This window comes from Grammomys surdaster, unplaced genomic scaffold, assembly GCF_004785775.1.
Source record: "Grammomys surdaster isolate TR1022 unplaced genomic scaffold, NIH_TR_1.0 125098, whole genome shotgun sequence".
Taxonomy (NCBI): Eukaryota; Metazoa; Chordata; class Mammalia; order Rodentia; family Muridae; genus Grammomys; species Grammomys surdaster.
The window spans coordinates 488,148-510,287 of NW_021620001.1; the positions used below are offsets into that span (position 1 = coordinate 488,148).

At 40.6% G+C, this 22,140-nt stretch overlaps 1 protein-coding gene and 1 pseudogene across 3 annotated transcripts in view; one reads left to right on the plus strand and one right to left on the minus strand.

The window, feature by feature from the left end:
- Gapvd1 (GTPase activating protein and VPS9 domains 1) overlaps positions 1 to 22,140 on the plus strand; it is an 84,453-nt gene that overhangs the window by 3,765 nt on the left and 58,548 nt on the right. The window lies entirely within an intron of this gene.
- Positions 11,837 to 13,605, minus strand: LOC114636966 (annotated as a pseudogene).

The window sequence follows — 22,140 nt, forward strand, 5'->3', positions numbered from 1 at the left end:
GAGAGAGAGAGAGAGAGAGAGAGAGAGAGAGAGAGAGAGAGAGAGAGAGAGAGAGACTGTCACAGAAAAGCCCTGGCTTGCCTGGAGCTTCCTTTGCAGACCAGGTTGGCTTGCAATTTACAGAGATCCACTTGCTTCTGCCTCCCTGATGCTGGGATTAAAGGCATGAGCCACTACACTCAGCTGATTAAAAAAAGTTTTAATCTGACAATAACTGGTGACTAGCAGAAATGATAATTTTAGAAACAACATATAGAGTATAAATTGGTACAGTTGCCATTGGAGATTGTATTTGTAGTTCTTCCTGTTGTAATTCTTATTGAAGTTGAAATGTTTGTAAGGGAATAAAGATAGGAGGTGGTGACAACCGTGATGGTATATGTGAATTCCCTTCCTTTACATTTGTTTGATTTTGTTTTTTTGAGATAGGGTTTCTTTGTGTAGCCCTGGCTGTCCTGGAGCTCATGCCTGCCTCTGCCTCCCGAGTACTGGGATCAAAGGCATGTAGCACCACTTCCCAGCATTTTTTTCTTTTCCTAAAGACTAAAGCAGGACTGCTGATGTAGCTTGATGGTAGAGCAGTTGCCTATATGTGTGAAGCTTGCTCTGTAATCCTAATAACATGCAGGCACATGTGCGTGAGGAAGAACTGTGGTGGTGCTAACAGTTCTGGAGAGCTGAGTACAAGTGTTACTATGTTCTACAGCTTTTCTCCTCCCCATTGTCTGCTGATGGGCGGGACCTTTAAAATCTGTAACTTAAATCATTCCCGCCCCACCGTCATCCCCCTCCCCAATCCCCCATGTGGTTCCATCACTTAGGAGGCAGACACTGGTGGATCTTTTTGAATTCAAGACCAGTCTGATCTTCATGATGAGGCCCAGGCTAGCCAGAACTATATAGTGAGACTCTGTCAAAACAAAAAACAAACAAACAAACAACACAGCAAAAAGTAAAAAATAGCTGGGCAGTGGTGGCTCATGCCTTTAATCCCAGCACTTGGGAGGCAGAGGCAGGCGAATTTCTGAGTTCGAGGCTGGCCTGGTCTACAGAGTGAGTTCCAGGACAGCCAGGGCTACACAGAGAAACACTGTCTGAAAAAAAAAAAAAAAAAAGAAGTAAAAAATATTTTTTTGTTTTGTTTCCTTTTTTTCTTGTTTATTTTGCAGTATGCGGGATCAGGCTCTAGCCATAGCATGTGGGGGGCACTTGCTTTCCTATGGAGCTGGACCCCAACACCAGTCACATTTACAGCACAATGACAAATGCATCATTTGGTTGTCAAATGCCATTTTCTTGCTTTTGTATTTTCCTTATGATTTTTCTCTGAGGTGCTGGGAGTTGAACCCCAGGGCTTCTCCCACTGAGTTATATCTGATCCTCAGAGTGCCACTCTAATTGGATTTGTCCCTGAGTTCTTTTAAGTAAAATTCAGATTAAATAAACATTTTTAGCTGGCATGCTAAGCTGATTTTAAGTATCTCATTGTGCACCATAAGAAACACCCACTGATGCCAGTTTCACTAATGACATATTTTTGATTAAGGAGTCTCACAAGATTTTTCTTGTAAAGGCATTCTTTTTTCTTTTAAATAAATAAATAATCTATGGAATAATAATCTTTTCTGCTTTCTCAAAGTCATCGTTCGGTGGGGGGATCCTTATATGTATAAGCCAGAAAGTGATGATGGGTGTCTCCCTTTATTGCTCTCCACCTTCTTTTTTTTTTTCTGTTTTTCCAGAGATGATGTTTCTTTGTGTAGTTCTCACTGTGCTAGAACTCTTTGTAGACCAAGCTGGCTTCAAACTCAGATATCCACTCACTGGCTCCTACCTCCCGAATGCTGGGATTAAAGGTGTACACCATCACCCAGCTTCCATTTGATGCTTTAAGATAAGTTTGCTCATTTAACCTGGAGCTCACCAATCAGATAGGCTTGCAACAAGCCTCTGGGGTCCTCCTGTCTCTGCTTTCCCAGTTCTGGGATTACAAGCGTGTGTCATCACAGCAGACTTTTTATGTAGGTAATGGGATAGAATTTAGGATCTCATGCTTACATGACAAGCATTTTATCCACTGAGACATCTTTCTAGGCCTTCTGTCCTCCTTGTCCCCCCCATTTTTTTGAGGCAAGATCTCACTTTGTAGCCCAGATGAACCTCAGACTTGAAATGGCAATTTGGGAGACCTTATCTTCTTAAATAATAGGTTTACGAGCAGGTGCCAACATCTCTGGTTTATGATTTCTCTGTGTGTGTAAACTTTTTTTTTTTTTTTTCGAAACAGGGTTTCTCTGTGTAGCCCTGATTGTCCTGGAACTCACTCTGTAGACCAGGCTGGCCTCGAACTCAGAAATCCGCCTGCCTCTGCCTCCCAAGCACTGGGATTGAATGCATGCGCCACCATTGCCTGGCATGTGTAAACTTCTTTTTTTTTTTTTTTTTTTTTTTTTTTTTTTTTTTTTTTTAAAGATTTATTTATTTTACTTATGAGTACACTGTAGCTGTCTTCAGACACACCAGAAGAGGGTATCAAATCTCATTACGGAGGGTTGTGAGCCACCATGTGGTTGCTGGGATTTGAACTCAGGACCTCTGGAAGAGCAGTCAGTGCTCTTAACCACTGAGCCATCTCTCCAGCCCCATGTGTAAACTTCTAAAGGATACTGAAATTGTGTTTGCGTGACCCATTTATTTGAAAAGGGTTGCATGTGTGACTTTGAACTCTTGATCCTCTTGTCCATACCTCTCAAGTTCTGCTGCCATCATGCCTGGCCTAGATTCTAGATTTAAGAAGTGAGTCCTCCTCTCTTGGTGCCGTCTTGGTTCCTGTGCCAGTGCAGCCGTTTCTTTGTCCACTAGCTGGTTCCACTGAGCATGCCGAGCTACTCTCCTTTGGTGCACACAGCACCCACAACAACTGGACAAGGAACTACCGTCTGAGAATAGGATTTTGGAGACTGTACAGATATAGTCTACTTTTGTTGGTGTAGCTAATTAATATTTAAATGTAATGAACTGCAGTTAAATAAACTGCATAAAATGCTAAATATTTCAAAAGCTACCCTTCATGTTTACAGAAAAGTTTAAGAGAAAAAGCAGGTACATATTGGTATTAAGGCATTTACTTTATTCTTTGATCTTTTCTATTTTTCTTTTCTTTTCTTTTTTTTTAAAGAATTATTTATTTAATGTATATGACTATACTCTAGCTGTCCTTAGACACACCAGAAGAGGACATCAGAATTACAGATGGGTGGGAGCCACCATGTAGCTGCTGGGGATTGAACTCAGGACCTCTGGAAGAGCAGTCAGTGCTCTTAACCGCTGAGTCATCTCTTCTGACCTCTATTTTTCTTTCTTTGAGATCTTTTTTTTTTTTTTTTTGGTTTTTCTTTTTTTTTTTAAAGACTTTATTTATTTATTTTATATATATATGAGGAATACACTGTCGCTGTCTTCAGACACACCAGAAGAGGGTATCAGATCCCATTACAGATGGTTGTGAGCCACCATGTGGTTGCTGGGAACTGAACTCAGGATCTCTGGAAGAACAGTCGGTGCTCTTAACCACTGAGCCATCTCTCCAGACCTTTTTTTTGGTTTTTCGAGACAGGGTTTCTCTGTGTAGCCCTGGCTGTCCTGGAACTCACTCTGTAGACCAGGCTGGCCTCGAACTCAGAAATCCACCTGCCTCTGACTCCCAAGTGCTGGGATTAAAGGCGTGTGCCACCACTGCCCAGCCTTCTTATGATTCTTAACTTCCAAAGTAGTTGCTTTCAAGATGTTTTCATTGTAAAAGAATTGGAGCTAGTAATTTCTTTATGAAATATACATTTTGGAAATTGCTTAAATAATAATAATAATAATAGTAGTAGTTATTACTATTATTAAACAATAACTATTATTATTGTTATTATTTGAGACAGGGTCTCACTATGTATCCTTGGTCATTCTGGAACTTGCTCTTTAGCCCAGGCTAGCCTTGAATTTAGAAGAGATCCTCCCACCTCTGCCTCCTGAGTGCTAGGATTAAAAATGAGTACCATCATCCTTATATTATGACTTTATAAAAACATTTCCAAAAGTCCAGTTCTGTTTTTTTGTTCCTAGGATGAGACCCAGTTCTGGACTCTTCAGTGTAGTGCCCAGAGGAAATATTCAGTATCAATTGATACCTCAATTTCTCAGGGTTTTTGTATGTAAATGAATTAGTTAGGAAAGGTTTATTTAGAAAATGTATTAACAGGGATAGCAAGATAGCCCCGTGGGTGGTAAAGGTGCTTGCTATGTAAGTGTGACAGCTTCAGTTCATCCCCGGGACATGTAAAGGTAGGAGAGAATCAACTCCACATGGTCGTCCTCTAACTTCCATATGCACCACTACACACATCACACATATGCACACATAAAAGTAATGAAAAAGTAAAATCTAAAAGCAGACTTTTTAGGAGTTTTTATAATATAACAAATAGTAATAATAATTGTTTTGAGATTTTTATGTATGGGTATTTTGCCTGCATATGTGTCTGCATAACACACACATACATTACCTGTGTATACCAGAAGAGGATGTCAGCTCTCCTGGAATTGGAATTACAATTGGTGGTATGAATTGAACCTGGTTTCTCTGGAAGATAAGTTAGTGTTCTTAACTGATGAGCTGTCTCTTACATAGTTAGACCCTATATCTTTTTGAGTGTGAAGATGAATCTGATATTTGCTAAGTATTTCTACCTGAAAGAAATACTTACATAGTTTACATAAATTACATAATTTACAGTCAGTTGTGGTGATGCATATTTGTGCTTTTTTCTTTGTTCGTTTTTCGAGACAGGTTCTTTCCATAGCTCTAGCTGTCCTAGAACTCACTCAGTAGACTAGGCTAGTCTCAGACTCACAGTAATCAGCCTGCCTCTGCCTCGCAAGTGCTGAAATCGAAGGTGTGCACAACCATGTCTAGCATGTGGCATATATACTTGGAATCTGAGCCATTCAGTTCTGGAGGCAAGAAGAACAAGAGTCCAAGGCTAGCCTTGGCTGTTGAGTGAGTTTTAGAGCTATTTGAGATCCTGTCTCAAAAACAGACACAAAAATCCCCATCCAAAACAGCAACAACAAAACACTGTGTTGTTTTGTTTTGTGCATTTTTTATGTGCATGTGTGCTGTGTCTCAAACCCAGGACCTCATGCACTAAAGAGACATCTAGGCCACAGTTTTGCCTGTGAATGTGTTTACACACCTTTTTTTTTTTTTCCGAGACAGGGTTTCTCTGTGTAGCCCTGGCTGTCCTGGAACTCACTCTGTAGACCAGGCCAGCCTCGAACTCAGAAATCCGCCTGCCTCTGCCTCCCAAGGGCTGGGACTAAAGGTGTGCACCACCACCACCCGGCCAAGTAAGCGATTTTCTTAAGACAAGGCTATACACATACTCTTGTGACTATAAAGCAGACAGGCTGTCTGCTCATTATCTAGGCTGTTTGTCCAGAAGGGTGCTTGCTTGGTCTTGCTTCTATGTAATTCTGATACACCTACACAGACTGGAAGAAAGCATGTTGTCAAACGTGTTCAGTTCTTCTTTTTCTTCTGCTGTTTACTAGTGAATATTTTATTATTTTCTGTGATTCTTGAAGAACTGAGTAGTGGCTTTCAATTGGAGAAGTAAAAATATTAAAAAATGGCCAACAGCTAGTAGTTCTTTTTGTTTACTTCATGATCAGAGCCAAGTAGTACTCTCCAAAGCAATTATTTGGACTAAATATTTTGTTTTAAAACTTTGTGATGCTTTAGCTCCAACCCGTGCCCTGGACATGTTAGGCAAGCACTCTACCATAGAGCTGCATTCTCACTTTAAATGCTTATGGTTTTAAAATTTTAGAAATTTGTGGGGTAGCTCAGCAGTTAAGAACACTTACTGTTCTTACAGAGATCCTGAATTCAGATCCCAGCACCCATGAGGCAGCCTACAGCTGTCTGTAATTGATTTCCAGGGGATCTGATGCTCTCTTCTGACCTCTATGGGTATCAGGCATACAAGTGGTACAAATACTTATGTCCAGGCAAGGAACTCCTAGCCAAATAAATTTTAAAAATTTAAAACTTAGATTAGATTGATATATTTTTAAGCCACTCTGAATATATATTATGTTTAAAGGGTGTAGTACCTCAGACAGATTTCGAGATGCTTATAAATAAAAATACTGCTTTTTTTTTTTCCTTCTGGAGATAGGGTATCACTGTGCAGCCCGGTCTAGTGTCGAACGTCTAGTGTTCCTTCTGTTTCAGTCTTTGAAGTGCTGGAATGACTAGGTATGGGCTACTCACACCTGATCAAGGGCTTTCTATACCAAAGAAGCTTAAGAAAGAAACAGTTTTTTTTTTTTTTTTTTGTTTGTTTGTTTTTTTTGTTTTTCGAGACAGGGTTTCTCTTTATAGTCCGGGCTGTCCTGGAACTCACTCTGTAGACCAGGCTGGCCTCGAACTCAGAAATCCGCCTGCCTCTGCCTCCCAAGTGCTGGGATTAAAGGCGTGCGCCACCACCGCCCGGCCGAGAAAGAAACAGTTTTATGGGTTTTTTTCCATCTCTCCAGTCCAAACAAGTTTATTTTTATTTTTTAAATATTTATTTTTATGAATACACTGTGGCTGTCTTCAGACTGTCAGCAGTAACCTTGACCATAATAAAGCTCTCATAGCTGGGAGACACATGAATGGTGTAGTAGACAGACAGACATTAAGACAGTCAGACGGACACACACACACACACACACACACACACACTCTCACACACACAGGAGAGGAGGAGAAAGATTGAGATTGTATGTGTGTTACTAGCGAAAAACAAATTCTAAAATTAGACATAACTAGATTCTTTTTTTGTTTGTTTTTTGTTTTTTTTTCGAGACAGGGTTTCTCTGTGTAGCCCTGGCTGTCCTGGGATTCACTGTGTAGACAAAGCTGGCCTCGAACTCAGAAATCCACCTGCCTCTGCCTCCCAAGTGCTGGGATTAAAGGCGTGCGCCACCACTGCCCGGCACGTAACTAGATTCTCATTTCAACTTTACATGTTACTAATTTGACCTAGGGAAATTAAATTGTTTTTACTTTCCTCAGCTGTATAGCTCTGTGCTGTAGTAAAAACTACTTATATATCATCAGGTGTAGTGGTATGCACCTTTAATTCCAGCAGTTAGGAGGCAGAGGCAGTGAACCTCTCCACCTTGTTGTTTTTTGAGACAGGATTTCTCTGTGAAGCTCTGGGTGTCCTGGAACTTGCTTTGTAGACCAGGCTGGCCTTGAACTCACAGAGATCCCTCTACCTCGGCCTCTGCCTCCCCAGTGAGCTTCAAGACTCTGTATCAAAACAACAACAACAACCCACAAAAGCAAAACAAATAAACAAAATTCCAAAAAACTTTAGATGGCTCTGTGGGTAGAGGGGTTTGCCATCAGTGCCGAGAGCCTGAGTTCCATCCTAGGGTGGAGGGAGAGAACTGACTCCCACAAGCTGTTCTCAGATTTTTGACTTCCACATGCTCTGTAAGACCTCCCCCCACCCAAGTAAATATATGAATAACAAACTAACAAGAAGGGAATTCTTACCTTCAGGACTGGATGTGTTGGTGGAGCACATACTTAGCATGCATATGGGCATAGGTTCAGCTTCCAGTGTCAAACTAAAGGAAAACAGTATTTCATGGAATGAAATTGGAGTATTTAGGTGCTCAGGTAATGCAGAGTGCAAGCTTGAAATGTGGTTGTTACTACTATTTCCTAATACCTATATACTTGCTACCTCTAGTCAGTTGAAACTATTCATCCACAGCCATTCTACTTTGTCTCTATCTCTGTCACTCTCCAGGTAGACACATTGTCACTGTAGCCCAGTTTGGTCTAGCTTACTGTATAGCTCAGGCTAGCCTTGAACTTGCAGGAAATCTTTTATATCAAACCCCCGCCCCCAGTGGTGGTGTTGCATGTATAAACTAATGCCTTTTCTCTCTCTCTCTCTCTCTCTCTCTCTCTCTCTCTCTCTCTCTCTCTCTCTCTCTCTCTCTCATATTTGTGGATGCTTTGCTGCATGTATGAATGAGACCCACACATGCCTGGTGACTGTGGAGGTCAGAAAAGAGAGTTGGATCCCCTGGAACTGGGGTTACCTGGTTATAAACCACCTTGTGGTGGCTAGGACTTGACCCAAGGTCACCTGCCAGAGTAACTAGTACTCTTAACTGCTGTGCTACCTCTGCAGACCTGCCTTTATATATGTCCATTGCTGGGGACTGAACCCAGATAATCATTCTACTACTAAGGTCATCCCTACGTAAGACCCTAGTTATTTCAAATAGGGTTTATATATCTTAGGCTAGTTTCAAACTCAGAATTCATCTGCTTCAGCCTCCTGAACGCTGGAATTGTTGGTTTGTACCACCATGTTTTGGGTCAGCCATAACTTCTGGTAGCTTAAGATAAGTTTGCTGTGGGTGATAGTTAACATAAAAGCTGGCTTTTCGTGGCTGAATGCATTCCTGACGTGTAGTGTTTGTTTGTCATGTGAGAGGGAGGTCATGGATTCAATCACCTGCTCTGCAAGACCCAAAAAAACAAAATCAACCAACCAACAAAACCTGGTGTTTCTTAAACAGTTCTGCTAAGGAAATATATTTACCTTGCTACACATATGAAACTAGTGCAGATTTGTAAAATGATATTTTTTGTATTTTGTTTTTCTAATCTCAGCAAACTAAAAGAAAAAAAAATAGTATGTGTGCCATGGAATGTTGGTCTGTTCTAGAACATCGTAGGCCAGTTGGTGCCTTTTCTAGGGAGTAGTTGACAGACTGTGATACATTTCAGGATTAATATTTTTCTCAAGATTATATTATTTTACTGAACTGAATGCTTGAATTTAAAAGCACTTTTTTTTTTTTTTTGGTTTTTCCGAGACAGGGTTTCTCTGTGTAGCCCTGGCTGTCCTGGAACTCACTCTGTAGACCAGGCTAGCCTCGAACTCTCGAACTCTCGAACTCAGAAATCCACCTGCCTCTGCCTCCCAAGTGCTGGGATTAAAGGCGTGCGCCACCACTGCCCAGCAAAAGCACATTTCTTATGTAATTAAAAAGTCTTGCCAGGTAGTGGTGCTGCACATCTTTAATACCAGACGTTGGGAGGGCAGATCTCTGAGTTTGAGGCCAGCCCAGTCTACAGAGTGAGTTCCAGGACATCCAGGACTACACAGAGAAAAACAAAATGTCTTGAAAAACAAAACAAAACAAACAAACCAAAGTTTTACCAAGTTCACACCTGTATCCTAGCATTCAGGAAGCTGAGGCAGGAGGACTGCAGTAAGTTAGAGGCCAGCCTGGCCTAAATAGTAAAATTAAAAGTCAGGCTGGAATATATAGTAAAACTCTCTCACAAAAACAAGGGAACTCTTAAGTAGATAGACAACAAACAGTACAGACAGGCAAAACCCAAACAACTTCTCCCGGGCTGGAGAGATGGCTCAGTGGTTAAGAGCACTAACTGCTCTTCCAAAGGTCCTGAGTTCAATTCCCAGCAATCACATGGTGGCTCACAACCATCCATAATGGATCCGATGCCCTCTTCTGGTGTGTCTGAAGACAGCTACAGTGTACTCATATAAATAAAATAAATAAATCTTTTGGGGCTGGTGAGATGGCTCAGTGGTTAAGAGCACTGACTGCTCTTCCAGAGGTCATGAGTTCAAATCCCAGTAACCACATGGTGGCTCACAACCATCTGCAATGAGATCTGATGCCCTCTTGTGGGGTGTCTGAAGACAGCTACAGTGTACTTATAATAAATAAATAAATAAAGTTAAAAAAAAAACAAAACAACTTCTCCCTTTGACTTTTAGAATAGTTGTAGAAAAAAATAAGATATGCAGAGTTCCCATAGACCCTGTATTACATTTCTCTACTTCCTACTGTTTTACACTAGTCTGCTGTACTTAATACAGTTAGTTTTCCTCATTTTTTTTAAACTTGTCTTCTAGTGTACTCCGTTATGTTCAGTTATCATTGTAGAATTTTTAGTTGAAATGTTTTTAAAAGATTTATTTATTTGTGTGTTCTATCTGCATATATACCTGCGTAACAGAAGAGGGCATCAGATTCCATTACAGATGGTTGTGAGCCACCATGTGGTTGCTGGGAATTGAACTCAGGACTTCTGGAAAAGCAGATAGTACTTTTAACCACTGAGCCATCTCTCCAGCCCCCTAGTTGAAACATTTTTAATTCAACAACTTATTTGCAAGAAATGCTTTATTCTCAGATTTCAAAGACCTCTCATCTGTGAAGCATGCTCTATTACTAATAATGCTCTTAGGTTTTAGCTGTCAATTGATCTCACTTTTAATGCTTTGCAAGTTTGAATCTCTGGGGCTAGAGATGGCTCAGCTGACAGAGTGCTTCCTAGCATGCACAAGACCCCCAGCACATGGTGGCCTATGTCTAGGGTACCAGGGAGGTGGATGCAGGAAGATCAGACATTCAAAGCCATCCTCAGCTTTGCAGGAAGTTTGAGGCCAACCTGTTCTTGAAAAAACTGTCTTCACTTCTTCAAAAAACAAAAAAGTCACAAACAAAAACAAAATTAGTGTAGGTCCCATGTTATCAAACAATCTGTCACATCTCTTTAATAATAAACTTGATTTTAGTCAGGCGTAGTGCACTTTAATCCCAGTGCTGGAAAGTGGTCGAACAAGACCAACTTGGTCTACATAGTTACCTGGTAAACCACCTCAAAAGAAAAACAAACAAAACATGGACATAACTTTGAGATTTTCCACTTCCTCAAAAAGTTAGTTGTTCCTCCTCCCCCTAAAGTACAGGGTCTCTCTGTGTAGCCCTGGATGTCCTGGAACTCACTCTGTAGACCAGGCTGGCCTCAAATTCAGAGATCTGCCTGCTATTGCCTCCTAAGTGCTAGGGTTAAAGATGTGTACCACCATACCTGGCTAAAAGGTTATTTTTCATCAATTCTGCCATGTTATGGAAATGGAGGCTATCTTAATTGTAATAGTGAAATAATTAAAGCCTACACTGTTTTTCACTGACTTTGTTAACAACCTACTATGTTTCTAGTCATTTATGATTTACAGTTCTCTCAGTTTTCTGTGTGGGACAGATTAGGACATCATTTTTTTTTTGATAATTCAGTTTTAATTTATTGTCATCACGTTTCTTCATGATCCAGATATTTGAAAATGCAAAGAAAACCAACTTTTCTTGATATGTCAGGGACTGACACTAAAAAAAAATCCAGACTGCAAATGAGTTGTACAAATGATATATCAAATGGAGATCCAGTTATCAAAATGAAATCACTCAACATATTAAAAGTTCACAATTATTTGTACAGAGCACATAAAAAAGTCAGCTTGCTATCCAACCGGTGTGCTTTTTAAAGAGCTACTGCAGAATTTGAAGAAAATAGACGTATTAGTTAACTTATAAAGAGATCAAAGAGCCTGAAACAAGTAGTAAAAAGAAATTTTTGCCTTTATTAGAATGGCATTAGGCCTTAAATATGCCAATTTTGGTAATCACATTATTGTTTTAATAAGAAACGACTCTACAGAATTGCAATACTTGTCCAACAGTCTTGTCTTTCTTTTAAAGCAAGAAACAGAATGTAAGTAACCAGAAAGCAGGGCAGGCATCAGCTAACCCAGGAGACTAGCTTCTTAGATCCAAGTGTTTGCAGAGAGAACCGTTGGGCTGGGGAGGGGTGGAGCAGCTCAAGATAACTGGAACCCAGAGTGTGCACCAAGTCCCATGAGGCTGCTTGTTGAATTCATCTTTTCCTTGGTCACATTGTTTCCCTCCAATACTACAGCTTTTCTTTGACTTTTTTTCCTCATAGTATAAAAAAGTATGAAATATAAACAAGCTTCAGCACTGCTCCCTCAGCAGTGCCCAATCAGGCATTACAGAGCTCTCTACACACCCACAGAGCCCAGCACACTGGCAAAGTCAATAATATACAAAATATCAGGGCACAGAAAGAACTAAAACCCATTTCTTTTTTGATACACATAAGATTCAAATATTCAACCTAAAGGAAAACAATCATCTTGGCTCTCTTCTACATCTGCATGCTGACACACTCATTAAATATTCCTGTACGATCATGTTTAGGTAAAAACCTCAGAACCATCCATTCAGACAAAAAACAGGTCATCAGAAAGATTATCTCATTTCCATCTCCCTAACCCCAATAAACAAGGAGTCAACTTTAGGACATGACTCCAAACACTGGATTGTGACGACAAATGCTAGGTCCAATTTCTTCATAATCCTTTTTGGTGTGGCATACTTGGTAGAACTCAGGCGTGGAAGCCAGCATTGACCCTCCAAACCAGACTGCATACTGCTGCATGTGGTGTGTAATAACTTGTACATCAATAGGCTTGGGCTTCAGTCTACCACCGCTCAGCTCCTTGCTTAACTTCAGCCTGGCATCTACAGTTCTCTTCAAATCTCTTTGCAAACGACATCCAAAGTCCCTGAACATGGTTAAACCATCAGAGAGGACAGTGTTCTTGTAAAGAGGACGCCGGACATCAATGGGGCAATTCTGAATGACTTCATCTACAACTTCTGAGATAGGTTGTGTAAAATCTGGATTAGCAAACTCTGGATGGAAAAAGATCTCGGGTCCCAGGAATCGCTCATAGCCAACATCAATGGAGAACTCTTTCTTTGAGATGGCGTTGACTCCGGTGTACTGTTTGATCCACTTTGACCCATCAGTGTCATACTTGTTAAACTCTTTTACTAAATCTGGACAGATATAACTGTAGCATTCCTTCACTGCTTTTGCAGTTTCCAAGAACTGTTCAGGAGGAATTCCTACTTCTCGGTCTCGCAGCAGTTGCTGAATAAAATATGTTCCTGCAATTGGAATGTGTTTAATACAGCTGCCGATAACATATCCTTCAGCCACAGGAATGACATGAGTGACTCCATCTCCACTGTCTATTACTGTACCCGTCAGCATCCGCTCTCCTACTTGTCTTGAGGTCCAGGATGCAGCTAAGGCAAGAACAGCCTGCACAGCAATGTACAAGCCTGAAACACTGAAGGACTCAAACATTATTTCAGCAGTATATTCCCTGTTTTCTGGGGTATTCAGTGGAGGTTCAGTCAAAAGAAAGTAATGATCTTCAGGGTCTGCCCTTAAGTATTTAAAAATCACTTGCTTCATAACCTTCCCGTTAAGTCCCAGTCTTCAACTATGCCATGGCGGATTGGCCACTTTGTTGCATATGTGGGCTTTTCTATTGCTTCATCACCAATGAAGAAGTCTAGGTCATCCACACCTTTCATCACCCTCCTCTGGGCTTGATCACCCACTTTTGCAGACTCTTTAATGGCAGTACATGATGGGATGATAAACTGTGGTTCTGTATTTCCAGCATATCCTAGTTTTGTATATCCCATGCCACAGTCTACCACACAGGCCGGCAGCCGTCCCGCCATCTTCCTCCTCGCCCGCCGCTGCCGTCCGTTCCGTGCTGCTAAGAGGCCAGGGATAGAGATGTGAGCTAGCTGACCATGCACTGGCCTGGGCCGCCCTCAGTCCTGAGGGAGGAAGGGAGGGAACTGTGGGAAGCCCGAGCAGTATCGAGTGAGCAGTAGCTAGGACATCATCTTAACTTCAGGTCATATGACACTAGATGTCAGAGGTCACAGATCACATGTCAGTAGGTGTCAGAGGTCGTCTTGGTTTTGGTTTGTTTGCTTTTGAGTCAGGGTCCTGGCTGGCCTTGGACTTGCTTTGAACTCATAGAAGTTGGCCTGCCTCTGCCTCCTGAGTGCAGGGCTTAAAGGTATGCCCCACCATGATGGTAAGTGGCCAGTCTTAAATTCATCAGACCTACTCCAGTTTTAGTTTCCTCTCTACTTTATTGACTACTAAAATGTCCTCTATAGTAAATGGATACATTCGATTTGATTTCATGTTCACTCTTTTAATGTTAATAAAGGGATACTATTTGGGCCAAGGATGTAGTTTGTTGGTAGAATGCCTAGCAAGTACAAATATAATTTGTGAACCTAGTATATTAGAAGTTACAAGGAGGATCCTGTCAACAATAGGATTGTATTGCAGTCCTCTGTTCCTCAGAGAGAGGGAGAGAAGAAAGCATGGGAGGGAGATACAGAAAGAGAGAGCCTAAGAGTAAGTAAGCTTGATAGTAAGCTCTTTACTTGAACTCTGAATACTTGAACTCTAAATTAGTAGGTACATCATTATAAATTGGGATGCTTTTAATCAGATTCTCATGAAATATGAAATGTTATTCTATCCCAAAATGTTATTTTAGAATAATTTATATTTTTTTGAGTTTTATAGCCCACACTGCCATCAAATTTGCATTGTATTTGACCTTGAGCCTTTGATCTTCCTGCCTTTACCTTCCCAGTGCTAGGATTATAGTTGTGTGTCACTGTGTCCTGTTAGCTGTTGACGCTTGTATTAGATGTATTCTCCTGGGAACTTCTAGTATAGTTTTCTAGTGAAGCTCAAGAATTATACCTTATCAGGTTTGTGCTTCCTCTCCATGCTCTTCCGTAGAGGAGATAAATTTACTTATTAGAGGTTGGCAAACTTTCTGTAGGGGCCAAATGGGCTGTAGGAGACTGGTTATTATTTTCCCCTGCCGTCTTAATATGAAAACAGTTACAGACAACATAACTAGATGGCATAGCTATGTTCCATAAAATCTTATTAAGGGAATGTAGAGGTGGCTCAGTGGGTAAGAGCATGTGCTGCTCTTGCAGATTTGTGTTTGATTCCCAGCACTTGTGACTCTAGCTGCAGGGGATCCGCTGCCCTAATCTGGTCTCTGTGGGCACTGCACCCATGCTCATGCACAGAAAGTTTTTAAAGTCTGGGGCTCGGGAAATGGCTCATCAGGGAAAGGTACTGGCCTTGCAAATCTGCCAATCTGAATTTGATGAAAGATGAAAACTGACTACAGATTTGTCCTCTGACATATATGGATGCTGTGGCATGTGTCCCTCCACCAATACACAATAATAATAAATTTCTTTTTGAAATATGGTGCCCTACTTAACAAACCTGAAATGCTCTATGCAGACCAAACTGGCCTTGCACTTGCTTGCCTCTGCCTCCTGAGTGTTGGGATCAAAGGTATGTGTCACCGTGCCAGGCATAAATGAATTTTAAAAGTCTTTATTAAGTTAAATTAAATGGGTCATAAAATCACAAGTCATAAATCTGGGAAAGGGAGTGGTGGGAAGGAAAGGGTTATTCATGGGATCGAGGCTAATAGGGGCAGGGAAGAGTGATTATTGTGTTATTTACATGTATGAAGTTATCAAAGAACAAACTTATTTAATTAAAAAAAATCTCAAAAACAAATCCAAACCAATCTTTATGAGGAATGATGCTTGAAACAGCCTGCCTCTGGCTTTCTAGCTTGCCTAAATGATGGTTTGTTTTCAGAGCTTGTTTGTTTTTTGTTTTGTTTGTTTGTTTTTGTTTTTCAAGACAGGGTTTCTCTATGTAGCCCTGGAATTCATTCTGTAGACCAGGCTGGCTCAATTCACGGAGATCCACCTACCTCTGCCTTCCACGTGCTGGGATTAAAGATGTGTGCTATCACCACCTGACTTCCTAAGAGATGTTTTATGAGTTGAAAAGCTTAAATTATTCCTCAGTCTGATTTAATATGAAAATGTGGTAAGTGCTTGTTGAATTTAAGTGGTCATAGAGTAGTTTTTTGAAATTAGCTAATATAGAAAATATATGCAAACTTTAGGAAAAATATGTATTTGCTGAACCCTGATTACTGTAATACTGTTGTTACTATTGTTTGAGACAGGGTCTATTTTTGTAGCCCTGGCTGGCCTGAAGCTCACTAGTAATCCAGGCTGGCCTAGAACTTGCAGTGGTCCTGCTTATAACTCTAGTGCTAGCATTGCAGCCACAAGCTACCATGTCCAGATGGTGCCGGACCTTTGGTGACTCTTGTGCTCTTCTTCAGAGTGATTTGTGGGGAAGTAAATACCAGCAAAGATGATTTGAAAACATTTTGTCGCTCTCTTGCTCTCTTACTCTCTTGCCTCTAGCTTTTCCTTGCCCTCACTTCCCTTCCCGCTCTCTCCACGTGGTCATGGCCAGCCTCCACGTCTCTCCTCTCTCTCTCTCCTCTTTCTTCACCATCTTCTCCCATTTCTCTCCCTACCTTTGCCCTCTGCCCTGAATAAACCCCCTCCTCTTTAGAAAAAAAAAAAAGAAAACATTTTGTCCTTTCTCTGGTATCTGGAACTGGGCATATATTGGTCTATCAGATGCTCTCAGATTTTGAAGGACTTTGTTTGGCTGGAAACACAGGAAGTAGATGGCAAAAGATGGAAAATACAGTGTACTCCTTTAATCCTGGTGCACAGGAGGCTGAGGTAGACGAATCTCTCGGAATTTGAGGTCAGCCTGGTCTTTTATAAAGTGAGTTCTAGGACAGCTAGGGCTACGCAGAGAAACCTTGTCTTGAAAAACCAAAATGAAAAAGAAGATACAGCAAAAGCAAACAACACAGTCAGTTCCAAGTCAGTGATATAATTAGTTCTTTAGCTCAGAGTTGAGATTTATCACTAGGCAATGGATGTGATTGCAAAGGTTCATCGGGCCAGGCTATGGAAATTAAAGCATGTAGATAAGAAGCTATGAAAACACAGGACAGTAGAAAGGAGAAGGTCAATTTGAATAGAACAGGTAACCTGAGGAAATAGTGTAAGTGCTCTTTGTTTTTGTAAAAGTGTTCTCAGTGCAAACCTGAGATCGATCAGTCTCTGGATTCTATAGTGAAAGAGAGACTCGGGTCCTGAAATTTGTCCTCTTCCTTACACATGTGCACCACAGTGTATGCACACCCTGTGCACACGCACATATACATATGCACTAGTAAGTAAAAAAATAATGTAATAGTGTAAAATTGATGTACCGAGGTAAGACTGATTTTGAATTTTAAGTTAAGGGGCTTAGAAATATGCTTTAAGAAGTCAAGATTAATTTATAAATGTGAGCCGGGCGGTGGTGGCGCACGCCTTTAATCCCAGCACTTGGGAGGCAGAGGCAGGCAGATTTGAGTTCGAGGCCAGCCTGGTCTACAGAGTGAGTTTCAGGACAGCCAGGGCTACACAGAGAAACCCTGTCTCAAAAAACAAAAAACAAAAAAAAACAAAACAACAACAACAAAAAAAAGTGAGCATCTTTAATACTCTCTCTCTCCCTCCCTCTCTCCTCCCCCCCCTCTGTGTGTGTGTGTGTGTGTGTGTGTGTGTGTGGTGTCATTGAGTGTGGTGATTATTTTTACCTACCTAATGAGGCTACATTTAGACAGCCTGGGCAATAGGAAACTTTATCTCAGAAAGGGACTGTATGAGGGGGAGGAAGAATACAATCAATATATTCAACCTATTGTCATTAACTGTAGTTACTATGACTATAAAATAGACTCATTTATTCCTCATAACTGTAATGTTTTCTTTTTCCTTCTTTCATTTTCTTTCTTTCTTTTTTTTTTTGGTTTTTCAAGACAGGGTTTCTCTGTAGCCCCGGCTGTCCTGGAACTCACTCTGTAGACCAGGCTGGCCTCGAACTCAGAAATCCGCCTGTCTCTGCCTCCCAAGTGCTGGGATTAAAGGTGTGCACCACCACTGCCCGACCGTAACGTTTTCTAATTCCTCCTGTCCCTGCTATCTCAGACTCAGGAAAGCACTATTCTGTTCTAAAAAGTCAACCTTTCTTGAGTCTACATTTGGGGTGATCTTATGTAATACTTGGTTTTTCTAGGCCTGGCTTATTCATTTAACATGATGATCCTTAGCTCCATCCATATTGCCATTGCTTTCCTCCCTTTTTATGGCCAAATAATATTCTCTCTGTCTCTCTCTCTCTCTCTCTCTTCCTCTCTCTCTCTCTCTCTCTCTCTCCCTCCCTCCCTCCCTCCCTCCCTCCCTCTCTGTCTCTCTCACACACACACACACACACACACACACACACACACACACACACGCACATACACTAAGCAGTATTCCTTAGTTCCAATAATAGTTCTTAAAATTTTGTTTTACAGGGTAAGACATGATCAATTTTTTTTTCTGACGTTCTGACTTGTTTGCTATAGAAAGGAAAGCTTATAAAATTCTTGAACCTGTTTAATGTAAAATGTTTAGCAAGTTTGTCTTGTGGCCTAAGTTTATTAAAGTGATCTCTAAAACCATGTCTTTAGGGTTAACAAGATGGCTCGGAGGGTAAAGCTGCCTGCTGCCAGGCCTGGTGGCTTGAGTTGGATACCTGGATCCCATAGAGAGAGAGAACCAATTCTGTATTTTTTTGTATATATAATTTTGTCACTTGCCTGTTGATGAGATGCTTAGGTTGATCCCAGATGTTGGCTGTTGTGAATAATGCTACAGAAACATGAAAGTAGTAGGACTGCTGGGTCATGTGGTAGTTCTGTGTTTACAGATTGGAGAATTATATTGCTGTCTGTAGTGATGATACAAAATTACATTCCACCAACAGTATGTGAAGGTATCCTTTTCTCTACAGTCTTCCCAGTTTATGTGGTATTTCAGTGTGAATTTAAGTTCAGTAGATGCTGCTAGAAGGCAAATAATATTCTGTAAAACCAGCCAATTAACAAACTCCCTACAATAATTAGAAATCAAAGTGACTGACTGACAAGACATCTACATTAGTTGGTTGAGAACAAGAGCTTCTTTAGAGTCAGACAGAACTAAATTGTATGGCACATAGTTCAGCATTTTTCTGAGCTGTCAAACCAGGCTGGGAGAGGAGAAACTAGGATAATTCTTGGGTGGCTCACACCTTTAATCCCAGCATTCCAGAGGCGGAGGCAGGTAGATCTCTGTGAGTCTAAGGCCAGCCTGGTCTACATATAGAGTTCCAGGACAGTCAGGGCTATCGAAAGAAACCTTGTCTTAAAAAAAAAGAAGTTTAAATAAATAAATGTTGGTTTGATATTATTATTATTATTATTATTATTGGTTTTTTGAGACAGGGTTTCTCTGTGTAGCCCTGGGTGTCCTGGAACTCACTCGGTAGACCAGGCTAGCCTCGAACTCAGAAATCCGCCTGCCTCTGCCTCCCAAGTGCTGGGATTAAAGGTGTGCGCCACCACCGCCTGCCTGATATTAATATTTTATTGCTAGTTTGAATTGTTATTTCTTTTCAGGAAACATATATTTTTTTTTATCTTTTTACTTTTTGATTTTTTGAGATAGGGCTTCTCTATGTAGTCTTATCTGGCCTGTAACTTTCTCTCTAGACCAGGCTGGCCTCAAACTCAACATATTCTCCCGAGTGCTAAGGTTAAAGGCCTGCAGTACTGCCAGCTGGTGCCATACATTTTCTAATATCTATACTTTTTTTGTTTTCTTATGGTAAAACCTTCCTTACTTATACTTAGTTATGATAAAATTTTATTTTATTTTAATTTTGGAAAGGGCCTCACTGTATAGCCCTGGCTGACTTGGAATTTATAGAGGTCTGCCTTCAGAGTACCAGAAGTACTCTGAAGCCATGCACCATTATGCCTGTCATGTCCAAATTTGACTTAATCTGTTTCTTAGCTTATGGGTGTTAATTTGTTGTAAGTGTTGTCTTAGAAGACCAGAACAGTTCTCACTTTTTCCTTAATTGTCATATTTTGTTTTTGGTGCTAGGGATTAAAGCCAGCAGCTCAAGCATTCTAGGTAGTTAGTTCTCTACTGCTGAGCCATATTACTTAGTTTACAATAATTTTAAGAATAAAATTTTGTTTTACAGGGTGAGCTATTGTCAGAGTATGTATGTATGTATGTATGTATGTATGTATTTTTATGGCATTTTGACCACAAATGTAGAAACATAAAAAGGAAAGCTTTATAATTCTAGAACCTCATTAAAACGATACTTAGAAAGTTTGTCTTGTGGAAAAGGTCTCTAAAAAATGTTTATGGAGGTCATCGAGATGGCGCAGAGGATACAGCTACCACCAGGTTACCAGAATTGTAAGTTGTCGCGTGACCTCCACATTCATGGCATGACATATGTGCATGTGTTCTTACACACACACACACACACACACACACACACACACACACACACCTCACTCTAAGGAAACTTACAAAAAAATTGGAACTAATGAGTGATTTAGGAGGTCAGTCCTTGGTTAGATTGGATGGAATATTATTTTAAGTGTTAATCTTTTGATTTTAATTTTGCTTAAAATTATTACTATTATTATAATTATATGTTACTTATTTTAGTTTATGTGTATCAGTGTTTTGCCTGCATGTACATATGTGTACTATATGTGTACCTGGTACCATTGGAGGTCAAGAGAGGGCATCAGATCCCCTAGAACTAGTGTAATGACCAGACGTAAACCACTATATGGGTTCTGGGAACCAAATCTGGGCACTCTAGAAAAGCAGCAAATACTCCTAGCTGCTGAGTTATCTCTCCAGCTCCATTAAATTTTAAGTTGTAATCGATTTTTGTTGTTGTTTTGTTTTTTGAGAGGGTGTCTATAGTTCTGGATGTCCTAGAACTTGCTGTGTAAACTGTTTATAATTGCTGGGGTTAAAGATGTGGACTGTGCCTACTCTTAAGTTTTAATTTTGAAGTTATATTTGAAGATTTTTAACATCTGAATTGCATAAATTCATTTTTCTTTTGCTGTGTCATTGAAAACATGTTTACTCAGTAACTTGAACAGTATTTTGGTTATAAGGTTATGGGCTCTTTTAGATTAGGGGAATTGGGCTGAGTTCCAGCAAAACTCAAGAAGATATTTGTTACTAAACTGGGTCTCATATTTAATTGTTTGTGTTATTTTTATTTTTATGAACCCAGGGTCTCATGCATGCTAGGCTTGACCACTGAGTTTTACCTCCAGCCTCATAATACTCAATTAAAAAATTTGGTGATATATATGGGTGTGTGTGTATTTTATTTTTTTTAAGGACTTGATTTTTATGTGACCACCCCATTCCTATTATTCTTTAGTTTTTGACAAAGAGTCTTTACTGTGTACTCTTAGTTGATCTTGATTTCACTATGTAGACTAGACTAGCCTTGAACTCAGAGAGATCTACCTACCTCTGCCTCCTGAGTGCTGGGGTTGTAGATGTATCACCACACCTAGCCATATTTTGTGTGTGAGTGTGTAAGTGTGAGTGCAGGTACCTACAGAGGTGAGAGTAGGGTGTCAGATCCCTGGATCTCGAGTTACAGGAGGTTACGAGCTGCCTGGGGTAGGTGCTGGGGACCTAGCCGGGCGGGCCCCTCTGCAGGAGCAGTAGGTGCTCTTAACTATAACTACTGAGCCGTCTCTCAGGTCTCAATGGGATTTTTTTAAGTTGATAGTTGCTCTCTGCTCACATAATTTTGTTATCTTAAGTATAGGCATTTCTGTTGTTAATGCAAGACATTTGTGGTCTGGCAGTTCAAGGGCGTGGTGTAGATAATAATGCTTTAAGGTATGTGTACTTCGGGTATTTGTTTGTGTAGATATTAGATAAATAAAAGTCATTTGATTTCATCAGTATCTTTGGCACATAGTTATTCAGTTACTACTATGAGCTAGGCCCTCACCCAGGCCCGAGACCAGGGCAGTGAACCAAACAGACAAGTCCTGGCCGTGGTGGCACACTGTTAGAGGTACGAGCTGCCCAATAAGGACGGTTAACAAGCAGGTAGCTGTCTGTAGTAAATTTAGGTAGGCTTGGAGGGTCAAAGATGTAGCTAGGAAAGGCCATGTAGGACGTTGGATTTCTTTCTAAGTATAAGTAAGATAAAGCCTTGAGATGGTTTCTAGTCAAGGAATAAAATGATGTGACCATCAGATACACTACTATGGGGAGAACAGACTTTGGAAATTCAAAATAGGAACAAGGAAATCAACTAGTCACAGGCTTCCCGAGAGGTCAGGTAGACTCCCAGTGGAAACAGGAAAAATAACCAGATAGATTCCTTGATTCCTTCCTTCCTTCCTTCCTTCCTTCCTTCCTTCCTTCCTTCCTTCCTTCCTTCCTTTCTTCCTTCCTTCCTTCCTCCCTCCCTCCCTCCCT